At 39.8% G+C, this 19640-nt stretch overlaps 1 protein-coding gene and 2 long non-coding RNA genes across 9 annotated transcripts in view; 1 reads left to right on the plus strand and 2 right to left on the minus strand.

Moving 5' to 3' along the window:
* The window catches only part of LOC111960691 (Friend leukemia integration 1 transcription factor), a 124089-nt gene that overhangs the window by 43501 nt on the left and 60948 nt on the right, over positions 1-19640 (plus strand). The gene's annotated exons all lie outside the window — the stretch shown is intronic.
* LOC139024213 (uncharacterized) lies at positions 16907-18072 on the minus strand. The gene is made up of 3 exons (XR_011475504.1): positions 17970-18072; positions 17621-17840; positions 16907-17430 (listed from the first exon to the last, which is right to left on the minus strand). It is a non-coding gene; the product is annotated as an uncharacterized lncRNA (long non-coding RNA).
* Positions 19008-19529, minus strand: LOC139024211 (uncharacterized). Its single transcript, XR_011475500.1, has 3 exons — positions 19478-19529; positions 19241-19322; positions 19008-19055 (listed from the first exon to the last, which is right to left on the minus strand). It is a non-coding gene; the product is annotated as an uncharacterized lncRNA (long non-coding RNA).

Genomic DNA, 19640 nt, shown 5'->3' on the forward strand with positions numbered 1-19640 from the left:
GCTTAATTTGAGCTTGGTACTTTGCATAATATAGGCATTGAGATATTTAGCTAATCTTCTGTAATACCCACCCATACACTATGATGTACACACAACTGTTGGAACTCAAACACATTAAGAAGGAGAAATTCCACAAATTAGACTTTTAACAAAAGGCACACGTGTTAATTGAAATGCATTCCAGGTGACTACCTCATGAAGCTGGTTGAGAGAATGCCAAGAGTGTGTAAGCTATGATCCCTTATTGATGTCACTTGTTAAATCCACTTCAATCAATATAGATGAAGGGGAGGAGACAGGTTAAAAAATGATTTTTAAGCCTTGGTACAATTYAGACGGATTGTCTGTTTGCCATTCAGAGGGTGAATGGGCAAGACAAAAGATRGAAGTGCCTTTGAACGGGGTATGGTAGTAGGTGCCAGGCACAGTGGTTTGTGTCAAGAACTGCAACGCTGCTGGGTTTTTCCACACAACAGTTTCCTGTGTGTTTCAAGAATATTCCACCACAAAGGACATCCAGCCAACTTAACACAACTGTGGGAAGCATTGGCGTCAACATGGGCCAGCATCCCTGTGAAACGCTTTCCACACCTTGTAGAGTCCATGACCCAACGAATTGAGGTGCAAGCCAATATTAGGAAGGTGTTCTTAATGTTTTGTACACTCAGTGTATATCACACATTATAAACTGGGTGGTTCGAGACCTGAATGCTGAAAACTGTGGTATATCACGGGTATGACAAAACATATTTTTACTGTTCTAATTACGTTGGTAACCAGTTTATAATAGCAATAAGGCACCTTGGGGGTTTGTGGTATATGATCAATAAACCACGGCTAAGGGTTGTATCCAGGCACTCCACATTGCTTTTAGCCGTGGTATATACCACACCCCCTCAAGCCTTATTGCTTAATTATACCATATATCAGTGTACCACAGGCATTTCTCCCCTTACTTGCCATGGGGTGCATCTCAATAGTCTGAAGTATCTTCTTCTAATCTCCTCTCGTTCATCTACATTGATGTGAAATAAACAAACAGAAGCCTGCATCCCCTGTGGGTGTCCCAGACCAGGACTGAAGAACATTAGTAGTGATGGAGGAGAGGAGACAAGGAGAGGAAGGCAATTGTATTGAGATACACCCACAGAAAGAAGAGTGCAGTCTTCCCCCTGGGATCTAGCAGTGATTTATAAAAGGGCATAAGCAATACCGCTTACGCTGAGTCAGACTACACTCTGCACACCTCACTGCATTCAGCATGGTTGTCATGACGACAAAACAAAAGGCAGCCAGACGACAGATAATAGGTGTGTGCGTGTGCGTTTCATCACTCAAGAGGATGTCTCAACAATGTGCGTCCGAAATACTGAAATAGCCTACTCATGGCCAGTGCAAAGTTAGGCCAACTCCGTTTGAGATTTAGGATTCCAACGGTTCGCCATGTTGGCACTTAGAGTTCTAACACATTCTAGCAAGAATCTTACAACATTATTGTTATGGAGTGTTTGATGCCAACATGAAGGATAACCTAGCTGCTGAAACAAACTCTCCGAGAGAGTGTGAGGGAGAGGGTGGGGGTGAGTATAACTTGTGACTGTTAATCCTTAGTGCTGAGCGTGACGGTATTACCTCCATTCCTCCCAGAACAGAACAGACAGACTGATGTCAGGAGCTTGTTACTTTGATCACAGTCCACAGCAGGAGACTATTCAGTGGACTGCATCCCTCACAACCTTGCACATCATGTAGAGCAGATGGGATTCCCTATTCCCATTTTATTCATGCAAGAGAATGTCTGTTCTACACTATCCATTTCTATCTGGATGTTAGGTATGCTTGCAGTCACCCCTGAAAAATCCCCAGCGCAAAATGCAGGACAGTGAACCCAAGAAAATAATTTTCCTATCCCACTCATTGACTACAAGCAAGAAAGGAGCCCCCTCTCTACCCAACCCCGCTCTCCCCACCCAGACCTGTTCAGAAAACTGCATTTCCCATGAAGCTGTGAAGTAAACACAGTATAAGTAGTATCTTTGTCTCTGCATTGTTGGGAAGGGCCCGTAAGTAAGCATTTCACTGTTAGTCCTACACCTGTTGTTTACGAAGCATGTGACAAATAACATTTGATTTGATTAATGCCACTTTAATAACAACCCATCAATCAGAATTAAACAAGAATGAGGCTAAATGTCTCTGGACAGGCAGCTGCATGAGTCCATAATGGAAGGGATAATCCTGATTCAGACACGCCACAACATGCTCAACCAGGAAATAAAAGGCTGCTAGCCTACTTTATAAACATACCACGAAGCCTACGGATATGAGGAGCGATTGGATGAAACCAAGGGGCCTGGATGTAGCCTAGGCCCAGTTGGACACAATTCACAGACTTGTGTTCATTATCGGACCTCTAGTAACAGACTAGGGGCCTACAGTATGTCATATTTTACAAATAAACTGATTTTCCCTGGATTATCTGTAACCTTAACCTGGTCTAATGTAGCCTAGAAGGACAGAGTTAGGTAACAGACANCATAATGGAAGGGATAATCCTGATTCAGACACGCCACAACATGCTCAACCAGGAAATAAAAGGCTGCTAGCCTACTTTATAAACATACCACGAAGCCTACGGATATGAGGAGCGATTGGATGAAACCAAGGGGCCTGGATGTAGCCTAGGCCCAGTTGGACACAATTCACAGACTTGTGTTCATTATCGGACCTCTAGTAACAGACTAGGGGCCTACAGTATGTKATATTTTACAAATAAACTGATTTTCCCTGGATTATCTGTAACCTTAACCTGGTCTAATGTAGCCTAGAAGGACAGAYTTAGGTAACAGACATATCCTATGTATACAATCTACAGTATATGTGATCCTTTTTAGAGCATGGTGCTTGTGATGCCAGGGTAGTGGTTTCAATTCCCGGGACCACCCATACGTAAAATATATGCACGCATGACTAAGTTGCTTTGGATAAAAGCATCGGTTAAATGGCATATATTTATATTGATTTCCCCCATGCTAGATTACGGAGACGTAATTTATAGATCGGCAAGTAAGCTCGAGCGGCTAGATGTTCTTTAACCTTCGGCCATCAGATTTGCCACCAATGCTCCTTAAAGAGCACATTACTGCACTCTATACTCCTCTGTAAACTGGTCATCTCTGTATACCCGTCGTAAGACCCACAGGTTGATGCTTATTTATAAAAACCCTCTTAGGGCTCACTCCCCCCTATCTGAGATATCTACTGCAGCCCTCATCCTCCACATACAACACCCGTTCTGCCAGTCACATTCTATTAAAGGTCCCCAAAGCACACACATCCCTGGGTCACTTCTCTTTTCAGTTCGCTGCAGCTAGCGACTGGAACGAGCTGCAACAAACACTCAAACTGGACAGTTTWATCTCAATCACTTCATTCAAAGACTCAATCATGGACACTCTTACTGACAGTTGTGGCTGTTTTGCGTGATGTATTGTTGTCTTTACCTTCTTGCCCTTTGTGCTGTTGTCTGTGCCCAATAATGTTTGTACCATGTTTTGTGTTGCTACTGTGTTGTCATATGTTGCTGCCTTGCTATGTTGTTGTCTTAGGTCTCTCTTTAAGGTAGTGTTGTCTCTCTTGTCGTGATGTGTGTTTTGTCCTATATTTATATTTGATTTATTTTTAATCCCAGCCTGTCCCCGCAGGAGGCCTTTTGGTAGGCCGTCATTGTAAATAAGAATTTGTTCTTAACTGACTTGCCTAGTTAAATAAAGGTTAAATAAWTATATWTTTAAAAATAAGGAGGAATGCTTTTAGCCTTTCCTAAAGGGAGTGCTTGTATTTCTTGTCATGGGCCTAGAACAGCAAGGTTGTTATCCTATACTGACACTAGAGCTGGGACGATAAACTGAAAATGATCGACACCGACCACTTATCGTGAACATTTTGCTGATATCGGTCATTACATAAATATCCTATAGGGTCCTACTAGAGAAATGGGAATTATGATAAATAAATAAATTATATAAAATTACTAATATGGGTTATTGTTTATGCGGCGACAAGTTGATTAGCTACAGCATTCAAAGTTAGTTGTAGTAGTTTTTAAGGTTAATAAAAAATTAATAACTGTGGTACACATAAATGTTATAAGCGTATCGTTAAATGTATTGTTATCGTGATGATTCCAGATGAATTTAGCTTGAATATAGGATTTTTTGGCCATATCGCCCAGCGCTAACCCACACCTTGTTACAATTAAAATAAACTAACCTCATTCTAACCGAACACGCTGGTATTACAATAAAATAAACGTACTCAGCTAACGACACGACACGCTGTATGACAAATTTAAATAAAACTTTACCGTTATCTTAACCGACACCTTTTATTTAATATGCCTATCTGTATACCAGGTTATTACGGTGAATTATAAATATCAAGAGCTTGAGATAGTTTTAAAGCCTTCATTTCATTAATCCGAGATATGCTACAGCGCTTAATACCAGGCGATATTACAATTAAAGTTGTGATCAAGTTCAGTGAAGGTAGCGTCTTCATCTAAACTCGATTTAAATATGCCTATTGTAATAACCACCAGGTGCGGTCTAATTGAGGTTAGTCCGTTTATTTAATTGTAAACCAGACGTATATTACAATTAAAGAAACCGGGTATGCCTACATCTAACCGACACTCGGTTAGAGATGATTGCTTAGTTTATAATTGTAATTACGGCGAGGTTTACAATTAATGCTACAAGGTTAGAATCTGATGGTTAAATTTTATTTAACCTATGCAGTATTTACCTCAAAGCCGACACCCGTGTGGGTTCGTATTAATGAAGTGTGAGGGTCAGTCTACCATATTATAATATAGCGTATATTGCAAACTCATCAGCTAACCGACACCGCTGGTGTGTATTAAAATCTTAATTATAGAAAGTATCTAAGACTGCATCATCATAACCTACACCCCTTTTAGTTTTATGTAAGAGTCCCGAAGTGTAAACCAGTATGTGGTGAGCCTCCCAGTTTAAGATTTAAATGAAAAACGGTAGTAACCTTAAAATACATTATCGTACCTATCCTTGTTATCAAACTAACCCAAGGCTGGGCCGGTGTAAGAATATTAGAAGGCTATATATGTTAAATAAATTAAAATCATGGAACCCTTTGGCATCTAAACAGACAGCCCCCTGACGTATTACAATTAAATAAACTAAACCCTCATCTAACGCGACACGGTTAAACCGATTGGGGTGAAATGTACGGGTTAATATAAATGAGATAATAACAGTTACAGGTCATCCCCTAACCTGAGCACCGCTTACCAGGGTAGGTACTCAATGGTATTAATTAAGAAAATCGGGATGTATAAACTCTCATAAACTAACCGACCAGCGAATCTGGAGCCCAGGTGGTGATTACATATTCCGCGTAACATAGCGTCTTAAGAATAACATACTGACCTCAATCGGTAAAACTCGCGAATCACCCTGGAATTACAAAGTACAGATAGTGGGCGAATGACTAAATAATGAAGGTTAACTTAGAATAATGCTATTGTAACAACCCAAAGTCTAACCGGACGTGAACTCCCTGTGTGAAGTAAATTAACAGATGAGTGTGCAAGCATGATTAAAATAAACTAACTTCGATCTTAACTCGTAAACACCCGTTATGGGCACTATTTTTTTAATACCCAAATGAGAGGACATATTAAATAAAAGGCGTAACCTCATCGTTGTAAGATCTGAAGACCGACCTAGTTAGTAGACGCCTGAGCTGAGGTGGGACCAAGTGGGGGTATGAGTGCAGTGAGTTGAATTAGTGTTGCAATACCCAAGTAGGGTCATGGTATAATTAGAGGAGAAGAAGTGGATAAATGACAGGTGGCGGATCTAGAAACCTGAGGATCATGTTCTACATATAAGGCCTCGTGGGGCACCAGGAGAGGGATCGGCTGAAAGCGTCACGTGAGCGAGTGGAGTTGATTGACAGTGCGAACGCCGGGGAGATGTGGGAGGGAGGTAAGATGGCAGGGAACCCAAGCTCCGGAGAATGTAATGATATTGATAAACGATGTCAACGCTGGCAATGACCCCTAGGAGACCGACAGCCCCCGTGGGGTGATTACATGAAGCTGGGTAAATAGAAAGATGCGATGAAATGACCCCGGGGCCGAGAGTGAAGGTGGAAATATAAGAGACAGGTGTCGGATAAGAAGGAAGCGTTAGGTATATAGTGAAGCCTCGATCAAAAATACCAAGGGAAAGAGAGAAGGCATGTAAACCAGGTGTACGGTTAGATGAGCGTTAGTTCTCTAATTAATTATGCCTATTGTCGCGTATTACCAGGGTGTCGGTTAGATTATTGTTTTAGTTTATTTTAATATGCCTATTTAATACCATTGGTGTGTCGTTTATGATTATATTAGATTTATTTAATATGCTATTGTAATAACCCAGTTAGTGTCGTTAGATGAGGTTAAGTATTAATATGCACTATGTATATTGACCAAGGGGTGCCATCCTGGTTAAATGAGGTCTATGAAATTAAATTAAATTATGCCTATGTGTATAATACCCAGGTGTTCTGGTCTATAAGAATTTAGCTATAGATCTCTGTATTAAATCAATGCCTATTGTAATACCCTGAGGGTGTCGGTTAGATGAGGGTAGTTATTTAATTGTAATACCGGTGCTCCGTTAGATTGAGGCTTAGTTTACTTTAATATGATCCTATTGTTATCACTCAGGGTTCGGCTTAGATGAGTAGTATTTATATGCCCTATTGTAATACCAGGGTGTCGGTTAGATGAGATTAGTTTATTTAATATGCCTAGGTATACCAGGCCTGTCGTTAAGATAAGGTTAGTTTTATTAACATTCCTATTGTAATCACCAGCAGGTTTCCCGGTTAGAGTGGGATGTTAATGATTTAATAGGCCTATTTAATACCAGTGGTGTCGGTGATGAAGTGAGTCAGTATTATATTTAATTACAACGAGTTAAAGACCCAAGCCATACTGAATTTAGTCGGTAGAAGTAACAGGTAAGTATTAAATGCCTAGTTGTATCAGAATAACGGGGCCGTGGATGGAGGAGGTAGGGAAGTACCCAAGGGTTGCTCTCCTAATCGATGTAGGAGACTCGAAGCTATAACGTGAACTCAGTGCTGAAGTGACCAGGGGGCGGAAGGGGGGGGTTGTGTGTTTGTTGAAGGAGAGATGTAACAATAGATACCAGCATATGTGAGAGAGTGTGTGCACACCGGTGAAGCAGTATTTAGACTTACTGCAGTTAGTTGTCATATACGCGAATACAAGGTGAGGCACCGGGATGGGTGAAGTGTAGTGGGATTGTGAGATGTGTATAATAACCCAATGAGCATATGGTAACCGGGAGAGAGAAGACGGTGATAAGCGAGCTCAGTTCGATCTATACGTACAACACGGGGGCCCTGGAGGAAGAGGGATTATAATGAGCAGAAATTAGCGAAGAGAGTTTCGATAAAGTGTTAAAGGAAGACGACTAACCTCGATCTAGAGCTGTGGTGAGTCACGCGAGCTAGAAGTTATGAAGAGTATGAGACCGCCCGATGAGAATGATTCAGACTGGTGTAAATAAGTACGGTTTTAGGAAACGTGTGCGCCTAAATGCGAAAAGCCTGAAGTACATCGCGCTGACGCAAGTTACATAGCATATTATAGAGTAAAGAAAGAATCTGAACCTCAGTAAACAAACCGACACCTGCTGTGTTATGGATTACAATAAAGACATTATAAAAATTAACAGACAAACTGCATTACAGACACCCTTGGGCAGTATAACACAATAGGCATCGATTTGAAACTTAAACTAAAGGACCTCATCTAACGAAACGCCTGGGGTGATATACAATAGGCATTATTAATAATATATAAAGCAGTAAACATTCATCTAATCGACACCCTGAGCGAATATTACATAGTATATTAAATAAACGACCTCATCTAACCGCCAACCCGTTGCGTATATACAGAGTCAGGCATGCTGAAATAAGAGATGAGACGGTTTATAAGCTCTCATTATTTAATATGCCCTTATACCTGACCAAACCCCTAGTGGTATTTACGAGATAGGCATATTTAAATAATACTACACCTCATCTAAACCGACGACTCCCTGGTATTGTCGGGGTTATGATTACAACTGATGTGAGTTTAGTTTATTTAATAATGCCCTTATTGTGCAATAATATACAATAACACCTAACCTCATGCTAATCCGACACCCTTCCCGGTTTTAATGAGGTAGTTATTTATACCTAGGGTATGTACATTAAGGAGTATATTAAATAAACTAACCCTCTGCTAAGCCGACTACCCCTAGGGTATTTAACAAATAGGCATATTAAATAAAACTAACCTCATCTACCGACACCCTGGTATTACAATAGCAATATTAAGTAAACTAACCCTTCATCTAACCGACACCCTTGTATACATAGTATATTAAATAAAACTGACCTCATCTAACCGACACCCTGTATTACAATTAGGCCATATTAATAAACTAAACCTCATCTACACCAGACCCCTGGTTATTACAATTAGCAAATATTAAATAAACGAACCTAACCACGAGCTAACCGTACACCCTACGGTAATTACACTGGTACATAATTTAAATGGGAAACTAAGCCCATCTAACCGGACACCGCTTGGTATTATTCAACAAATAGGCCATATTAAGAACTAAACCTAACCCTCATTCTAAGCCGAACACCCTGTATTTTACGAATAGGCATATAAATAAACTAAACCTAACATGATCTACACGACACCCCCAATGAAACCAGGGGGTGATTACAATTAGGCATATTAAATTAAACTTGACGCCTCACTCTAACCGAACACCCTCAAGGTAGAATATACAATAAGGCACATGATAAAATAAAAACGTAACCTCATCTAACCGACACCCTGGTGATTACAATTAAATAAACTGAACATTCATCGAACCGACTCACGCCCATTAGGGATAATTACAATTAAATTTGAACAATAACTCTCATACTAACCGACACTCCTGGGATTACAATAGGCCATATTTAAATAAAACTAACCTCATTCTAACGCGACACCCTGGTATTACAAATTAATAAAACTAACCTCAATCTAACCGACATCCCGGTATTTACAATTAAATTAAACTAACATCATCTAACCGACACCCTGTATTACAATTAAATAAACTAACGCTCAATCCTAACCGACACCCTGGTATTACAATAGGCATATTAATAAACTAACTCATCTAACCGACACCCTGGTATTACAATTAAATAAAAAACCGAACCTCATCTAACCGACACCTTGGGTATTACAATGGCCATATTAAATAAACTAACCTCATGCTAAACCGACACCCTAGGTATTACAATAGGCATATTAAATAAACTAACCTCATCACTAACCGACACCCTTGGTTATTACATATAGGCATATTAAATACATTAAGCCTCATTAACCGACACCCTGGTATTACAATAGGTCATTAAATTAAACTAACCTCATCTAACCGACCACCCTTGGTATTACAAATAGCATATTTAAATAAAACTAATCTCATCTAACCACACCCTGGTATTACCAATAGGCATATTAAATAAACTAACCTCATCTAACCCGACAACCCTGGTATAACAATAGCGGCAGTATTAAATAAACAACCTCATCTAACCGACACCCTGGTATTACAATTAAATAAAAACTAAACCTCATACTAAACCGACACCCTCGTATTACAATAGCATATTAAATAAACTAACCTCAATCTAACGACACCTCTGCGTATTACAATAGCCATATTAAATAAACTAACCTCATTCAACCGACACTAGGTATTATTACAATAGGCATATTAAATAAACTAACCTCATCTAACGACCACCCTGTATTACAATAGGCATATTTAAATAAACTAAATCTCATCTAACCGACACCCTAGGTATTACAAGTAGCATATTAAATACCACTAACCTCAATCTAAACCGACCACCCTGGTTATAACAATAGGCATATTTAAATAAACTAACCTCATCTAACGACACCCTATGCTATTTACAATTAAATAAACTAACCTCATCTAACCGACACCCTGGTAATTACAATAGGTATATTAAATAAACTGACCTCATCTAACCGTACACCCTCAGGTATTACAAGTTAGGCCATATTAAATAAACTAACCTCATCTAACCGACACCTCTGGTGATATTACATATTAAAAAAAACTAACCTCATCTAACCGACACCTGTTATTACAATAGTATTAAATAAACTACCTCATCTAACCGACACCTCTGTATTAGCAATTAAATAAACGTACCTCATCTAACGACACCGTATTTACAATTAAAATAACCTACCTCATTCTAACCGACACCCTGTAATATACAATTAAATAAACTACCTCATCTAACCGACACGCTTGGTAATTACAATTAAATAAACGTACTCATCTAACCGACACGCTGGTATTACAATTAAATAAACGTTAACCTCATTCTAACCGACACGCCTGGTATTACAATATTAAATAAACTAACCTCATCTAACCGACACCTCGGTATTACAATTAAATAAACTACCTCATCTAACCGACACGCTGGTATTCTACAATTAAATAAACTACCTCATCTAACCGACACGCTGGTATTACAATTAAATAAACTTACCTCATCTAACCGACACCCTGGTATTACAATTAAATTAAAAAACGTACCTCATCTAACCGACACCCTGGTAATTACAATTAAATAAACGTACCTCATCTAACCGACACCCTGGTATTAATAGCATATTAAATAAACGTAACCTCATCTAACGACACCCTGGTATTACTATAGCATATTAAATAAACGTAACCTCATCTAAACCACACCCTCGGTATTACATAGCATATTAAATAAACTGAACCTCATCTAACCGACACCCTGGTATTACATAGCCTATTAAATTAAACACTCATCTAACGACACCCTGGTATATACAATAGCATATAAATAAACATACCTCATTCTAACTCGACACCCTGGTATTACAGCATTAAATAAACTACGCCTCATCTAACCGACACCCTGGTATTACATAGCATATGAAATAAACTAACCTCATCTAACCGACACCCTGGTTATTACATAGCATATTAAATAAACGTACCTCATCTAACTGACACCCTGGGTATTACATAGCCATATAAATAAACTACCTCATCTAACTGACACCCTGTATTACAATAGCATATTAAATAAACTAACCTCATCTAACTGACCACCCTGGTATATACATAGCATATTAAAATAAACGTACCTCATCTAACGACACCCTGGTATTACATAGCATATTAAATATAACCTCATCCTAACTGACACCCTGGTATTACATAGCATATATACATTAACCTCATCTAACTGACACCCTGGTATTACAATAGCATATTATAATAACCTCATCTAACTGACACCCTGGTATTACATAGGCATATTAAAATAAACTAACCTTCATCTAACAGACACCCTGGTATTACATAGCATATTAAATAAACTAACCTCATCTAACCGACACCCTGGTATTACATAGCTATTAAAAATAACCTCATCTAACCGACCCTGTATTACATGGCTTATTAAATATAACCTCATCTAACCGATACCCTGGTATTACATGGCTATATTAAATATAACCTCATCTAACCGATACCCTGGTATTACATGGCTATATAAATAATAACCTCATCTAACCGATACCCTGGTATTACATGGCTTATTAAATATTACCTCATCTAACCGAACCCTGGTATTACATGGCTTATTAAATAAACCTCATCTAACCGACACCCTGGTATTACATAGCTTATTAAATTAACCTCATCTAACCGATTACCCCTGGTATTACATAGCTATATTAATAATAACCTCATCTAACCGATACCCTGGTATTACATGGCTTATTAAATAAACCTCATCTAACCGATACCCTGGTATTACAATGGCTTATTAAATAAAAACCTCATCTAACCGATACCCTGGTATTACAATGCTTATTAATAAACTAACCTCATCTAACATACCCATGGTATTACAATGAGCTATTAAATAAATAACCTCATCTAACGATACCCTGTATTACAACTATATTAAATAATACCTCATTCTAACCGAACCCTGGTATTACATGGCTTATTAAATTAACCTCATCAACCAACACCCTGGTATTACATAGCTTATTAAATTAAACTAACCTCATCTAACCGATACCCTGGTTTTACATAGCTTATTAAATTAACCTCATCTCACCAAATATCTAGCATTGGTTGATTAGATGTGAAACTGGAAATAGTTGATCTATAGCCAGACAGGTTAGCTGACAACGTGTACGAAAACAATGCACTAACTCTTTTTGACTCTATGCATACACTCTGGACTCTACCCACACAACACCAACACGCATCACAGCACACTGTCGCCACACACACACACACTCACACATATATCTATCCTGTTAACAAGTCACTTTACCCCTACCTATAAGTACATATCTACCTCGATTACCTCGTAACCCTGCACCATCGGCTCGTTACTGGTACCCCATGTCTATAGCCAAGCCATCATTGCTCATTGGGATTTAATCCTTGTGTCACAAATTGTTCTACTTTATTGTATTCTGCATTGTTGGGAAGGCCCCGTAAAGCATTTTCACTGTTAGTCTACACCTGTTGTTTACTAAGCATGTGACAAAAATATAGTTACATGTCATCATCCATGATTCTAAGCCAACCCCGCCTGTTTTGCTCCATGGTTGCGAAGTGCAAATTTTTTTTGCTAAACAAGCTTAGCTATAGGGAGTCATTTATGGAGCTATAGTTGAGTAGGTCATTTGGAGCTAAGATCATTGATGAATGAGCTTATTATCGGATAGTTAGGTAGAGAGAGAGACTGAAGCAAGGAGAGGGGGAAAGGGCTGTACTGCCCTTCACAGGGCCTGTTACGATTGATTCCATCTCCAATCAGTCAAGGATGGAAGTCCAGTCCCAGAGCTCCATGAACAAACACACCACAACCTATCACAGGAAAAATACAGACAGAACAACTCAGAACTCTCAGACTGAATGCCAAACGGAGAACCCAGACAAAACAAAAAGACTGATGGAACACTCCAATGGGTTGTTCTATTTCAGGGGATGTTCTGCAGCCATTTTGCCTGTTATCTTTATCATCAAACCACCATCATCATTCTGGCCTCTAATCACCCCTAACCACAGATAAAGGGTCAGATATTTTCCAACCCCTAATGGTGAAGGCTATGATTGGGGGTAGGGTAATCTGGTCCTAGATCTGTYGTTAGAGCCAACACACAGTACATGGTGCTGCTGCTGAAATAAAACTCCCATAAGGCCTAGAGTTACCTAAAGCGTCACTGAACATCATGATAGTCGCTGCACTGACTACATCACTGATGACATAAGCCTATGCAGCTTGTCAGACATGTCATAGGGTACTCTTTAAAAAAAAATATGGTGAGACACAATCTATCCTATGTGAGGTGCAGTCTGGGTGACAGTTGTTCATGCCTGGTCTAAGATTGGCTACCAACATTCACAATCTGACACTTTCAAAACATAATGACACGGACTGTCTGATTTAGAAATATGGAGGCACAAATAATTATGCATTAAAGCTGGAGAACACAAAACTAGTCTGGCTGGATAAATACATAAATAAATGAATAATAACAAAACAAGGAGCCAAACAAAACATGTAACATGGTAGGTCAAGGTCCAATGTCTTTAAATTAAGAAATGATTTATAAGACGAACATTTCGATTAGGTTGTTACTGTAGGCGTAATAGAGAATGACAGCTGGCTAGACAGAATAGCAGCCTATGCGACGGCTTCTCTCCGTCTTCACTGTTCATTGGTGTTCCTATCCTACTGCARGGAAAGCAAAGRTCTGCTAGTGTTAAAGCAAAACAAACACTGTACAAACAAAGCCAGACTTGACACATTCGATGCGTGACATTACGCATACACACTCTACTTGTCCTGTGTGTTAAAGGACCATCAAACATGTTTAGGGAAGAGCGTTCCCGGATGAAAGCTTCCACATGACATGTAGATTAATGTAGACTAACTTAAATGTAAATGTAAAATGTAGAACACGCAGAAATAAAACAAATAAGATGTGCGAATATGTCAACTATGGGATACACCCGTTTTGGGTTTAAACTCCCTTTAACAGAATGATTGTCACATTGCATCACAATCGGAGCAGTTTTTAGAGCTAATGGTTTTACAGAAATGTAGCTAAACAGATTGCAATGGCTGCCATTTAATTAAAGTATAGATATTGTTTCAAACTTGGAATCGATTGAAGATACAATGTTAAGGGCAGCATCAATTGAAACATTTGAAACAATAATCGTGGGTAAAATTGCCTAACTTTACCTAGACTAGCTATCTCGTAAGGATCTAAATAAAATTACGAACTACTTACGGTGCGAATAGTCTATTTTGTATTCTTCTCTCGGATGTCTTGCTGCTTGTCTCTGATTCTCAATGTAACCGGAGCAGCTTTTTCTGGTCACGCCAGCGGTGTGTTTGTATGCTGGGCAAAACGTCAGAGATATGTGTATGTGCGAATTAAAAGTGTACGGAAGTCTTTTAAGAAGGCAGTGCAGAATTCCCATTTGGTCTGATTCGATATGAGCACAAGTCCCGGAATAGGCGGCGCACACTGAATATTATCTACCAGCCCATTGGTCTTTCCCCTGTGACGTTGAGGGATTTTCATATCCGGATCACAATTGTTTTTAGATTTCATGGATAATAGCAGCTATGCTCTAGAAAAACATGCTCGAACAATTGTTTTGATTATGGCTGTGTTTTTTTTGTGTACAAATTATTTTATAAATGGAAAAAGTCAATTTGACCCTTAAACCGGCGAAACAAGATGGCCGACTGTAGGTTTATCAGTTTACAGCCTCACAAAACAGGTATTCACCAAACCCGTGAACGGCTGTAAATCACTCTTCTAGAGCTTAGCACTAGGGGTGAATCAATAATCTGTTCTAGTAATATACACTCAATAAAATATTTCAAAAATATTTTTGGTAGAAGCCAAACTTGAGTTGTGTGTGGTGTATTCTATTCAATATACTGTACTGTTTTTATGTTGTGTTATGTCAAAATCACAAAAAGATTGAAAATATGAAACAATTTCAAAATGTATACATTTTCAAACATGTCTATGGATGTGAGTGTGAAATCGACATTAAAATAAGACCGTAGCTGCAAACGTTAAAGTGATTTAAAACAAACTAACGACCACACAGTGAGCAATGATCGACTAATCATTTAATGATGATCTGATGGTTTTTATAATGGAAAAAACAAACAGTCATTGGATTAAAGCAAAGAATATTTGGTCTTTATTCACGCGGCTTTTAATAATACACCCATCAGAGATACATACTTTACACATATACACAGATATGAATGCATATCATTAATTATATAAGAATCTGTATCAATACTTGTTTACGGTAGGAAAATAAAGAACAAATAATGCGGCAAGGTGCTGCATAACAATGTGACACACAGTAACAACATTGTCATTCACTGGGTGGCAAATCGAAAAAATATATACAGTAAAGACAATAAGTTTATAAAACAGTTATAACTAAAACGTTATAACCAAAACAGTTTACAACCTTTTATTGTGCGTGCTGAAATTTGAGACAACCGTCATTCTGAGTGAACTCTCAGCACGGGACGTATAGGTTAACCTTCCATCTTCGGTTTTCAGTGTACAGACTCGCATTCTCAAATGAGGAAAAGGATGATATTTCTATTAATAATATGTCCCTCTCAGGAGTTTGAAGAAATTACCAATGGAAACATGCTCCGCCAACCAATTAATAAAATATCTTTGAATATACTTAGACCCACGAAAACATATCCATGGTCCTCATACACAACATACACATTTTAAATGAAAATACGAGGTATAGGATAATACTGTAGATTCTGTACACATCTTTCTCAAATAAATGAACTTACACACATTGATTAACGCATACAAATCATTCTTTTAAGTTTATACTCTCTGGTAGCAGTACAGTTATTTCAACATCAATCGACCCTGACTGACATCTTTTTATGGGAATCTCAATCTTTCAGGGGATTTCTGTGTAGTGTATAAAGATTTCACATTTGAGCCAAGAGAAATGATTCAGAAGAACATCCTGAAGCACTGTTATTGTTTGAAGTATCTATGATATCTGACCTCCTGTAATATCACCCCTGCCTAAAGAACACCGGTAGTTTAAAGCCCAGCTCTCTCAGATCACTGGAACAAAGCCAAGAGTTCACTAATAGCCCAGACAGCACAGGTGGAGGAAGGAGAAACAGGGAGGGAGGGAGAGGGACTGGAAATGTACTGGAGGGCCTCTGGACAAAGCAATAGATATACAGAGTTGACCAAACTCAAAAAGTATTTCATGACAAATCCATTCTAATTTGCATTTCTTGCTAGAATGTGATTGTCTCGACACTTTTACAGTTTAGTTTGTTTTGTCTTGGGGGATCCAGTAAGAAACATATGAAATATAAATCCATCATCTATTTTTAAAGTCACTCAGGAGAGGACTGAGGACATCTGAGGAGGTTGACTGCCTGACACAGAGAAACATTGTGAACAACTGGTTACGAGTCACAGGAGAGAGACTGAGGCGTCTGTTTGTTTGTCTGTTGAAGTGTTGAGTTCAGTAGAGGAGCTCCTGGCTCCATATCACTGTCACCTTGGTTGGAGTGGGAGGAGCGGTACCACGCTAGGCTAACAAAGCCTGCCTGTGTGGTGTGAATGGAGCGGGTGGTGTCTTCCTTGTTTCATTTCTGTTCAAACAGGTAGGGGAGAGGCCTGAACTTCCTGTTCTCAATGTGTGCTAGCCCTCAATCACAGTAAAAAGGCCAGGACACTACCTCTTATCCCTGAGAGTAGAGTATGTCCAGAGGAAAGCAGTCCTTCATTACTTCTTCACATTGACAGATAGACAGCTATTAGACTGCTTTCTGCTACATTCCAGGCAGCCTCACTTCAGTATGAGTGAAGTATCTATGGACTGTAATGAAAACTAACGTGTGCAAGCATTTCACTGTAAAGGCTACACCAGTTGTATTCGGCACATGTGATAAATATAATTTGATTTGAACAGTAGTAGAGGGGAAAAGTGCACGTGTCGTTTGAACACCCAACCACTGGGTGGCGCTGTAGCTTGTGGTCTCAGGGCTTAGAGGGGGTGGGACTTTAGGGCTTGATGTCCGAGAAACTTGTGTAGGTTTCCACTGCAGCTGGAGGAGGGCTGAGGTTGCAAGTTACACTGCCCTCTGTAACACACCAAAACACAACCAATTAGTTTTCATTAGAGTCCACAAATACTTCTAAAACAAATAAAATATAGACATTCCTTTTACTTTTCAAAATAGCTTATTTGGGTTGCAGATACAGTTCCTCTTGCACAAACCGAGAGAGAGACTGAAGAGAAAGAGGCAGACAGACAGACGGGAGCCAGTGTACCTGAGCTGCAGAGGGACTGCGAGGACTCTGTGATGAGGGTGAGAAGGTTGGCTGCTTGCTACGCCAGCCATCTTTGTTGCTCCCCAAGTTTCTAAACAAACCACTGTCCGTCATCTCCCTCTTTAATGAGCTGCACCATGTCTCACTCTTCAACTGACAGGTCTGAAGCCCTCCTTTCTCCTTCTCATAGTCCGCACCACTGTGAACCTGTCGCGACAGCCTGGGTCACAGGGTAAAGGGCAAAGTTCATATGTTTTGCGTCCAGTGTGTCATGTTACTATGTGTGTTGCTAGGGAATAACAAGTAACTTTCATAACATGTTGTAGACATGTTGGCGACCATGACTCACCAGCTTCCTGCCTCCTCATCCTCAGGGTCGATTCATGGGGTCCTCGCGCTGGAGTACCCATCATCACTTCTGGCACGTCATGGAGAAAAGAGCCTTGTTCAACCTAGCGGGAGGAGGGAAAGAGAGAAAGGAGAGTAAGGAAAGAGAGAAGGAGGAGTAGGAAAGAGAGAGGAAGAGTAGAGAGTAGGAAAGGAGAGAAGGAAGTAGGAAAGAGAAGAAGGAGAGTAGAAAGAGAGAAGGAATAGGAAAGAGGAAGGAGAGTAGGAAAGAGAGAAAGAGTTAGGAAAGAGAGAGGAGAAAGAGAGATGGAAAGAGAGAAAGAGAGTAGGAAAGAGAGAAGGAAAGATAGAAAAGAGAAGGAGAGTAGGAAAGAGAGAAGGAGAGTAGGAAAGGAGAAGGAGAGTAGGAAAGAGAGAAGGAGAAGTAGGAAAGAGAGAAGGAGAGTAGGAAAGAGAGAAGGAAAGAGATAGGAAAGAGAGAAGGAGAGTAATAGAATTCAGCAAACTCGATTTGAATATCTAGATTAAGATTTAACAGTGGCACCAAAAATTCCAAGACACATCCAAGATAGATTGCAATTTAGAGAACGTTATTGTCATGGAATGTTTGATCCCAAACATGGAGGTAGTTTGTCAAACTAAGAGAAGGGAGTGACACTCAAGAGGAAAGGAAGAGTGGACACTAACACATCGTACACAAGACAAGGTGATATGTAAGTGATAGGTGACGTGTGTGTGAGAACTTGATGCAAACACATCCATTGACAGAGTACACTGTAAATCCAGAACCACAAGAAACCAGATTAGAACCCAAAGAACATGATTGAATAACCAAGAAGAACAGACGTGGAGTCCTAGCTCCGTGAGACCTAGAATGCATTGTGATCCGTCAGAAACATAGACACACAGCAACCACACGACAGAGAGACTGAAGAGAAGAGGCAGACAGAGAGATGGAGCTGAGGGTAACACATGCCACAGAGAGAGACAGCACAGCACCAACACGACAACACATGCACAGAGAGAACACACAGCAACCACACGACAACACATGCCACAGAGAGACACACAGCACCACACGACAGAACTGAGAGAGAGCAGAAGAGAGATGGAGCTGAGGGTCCAACACATGCCACAGAGAAGAGACACACAGCAACAACACGACAAACATGCACACAGAGGAGCACAGCAACCAACACGACAACCATGCACAGAGAGCAACGACAGACAATGCCACAGAGAGACACACAGCACACCACACCACACAAACACAGCTGCACAGAGAGAGACACACAGCAACCAACACGACAACACATGCCACAGAGAGAGACACACAGCAACCAACACGACAACACTATGCCACAGAGAAGACAACACAACCAACACGACAACACATGCCACAGAGAGAGACACCTCACACAGCAACCAACACGACAACACATGCCACAGAGAACACCAGCAACACAACGAACACACATGCCACAGAGGAGACACAAGCACCAACACGACAACACATGCCACAGAGACACACAGCAACCAACACGACAACACATGCCACAGAAGACACACAGCAACCAACCGACAACACATGCACAGAGAACAAGAACAAGCACGACACAAGACAAAACACACAGTTTGCCTACAGTAAACAAACAACCAATCATATTTTCCG

Source organism: Salvelinus sp. IW2-2015, linkage group LG4p, assembly GCF_002910315.2.
Source record: "Salvelinus sp. IW2-2015 linkage group LG4p, ASM291031v2, whole genome shotgun sequence".
Taxonomy (NCBI): domain Eukaryota; kingdom Metazoa; phylum Chordata; class Actinopteri; order Salmoniformes; family Salmonidae; genus Salvelinus; species Salvelinus sp. IW2-2015.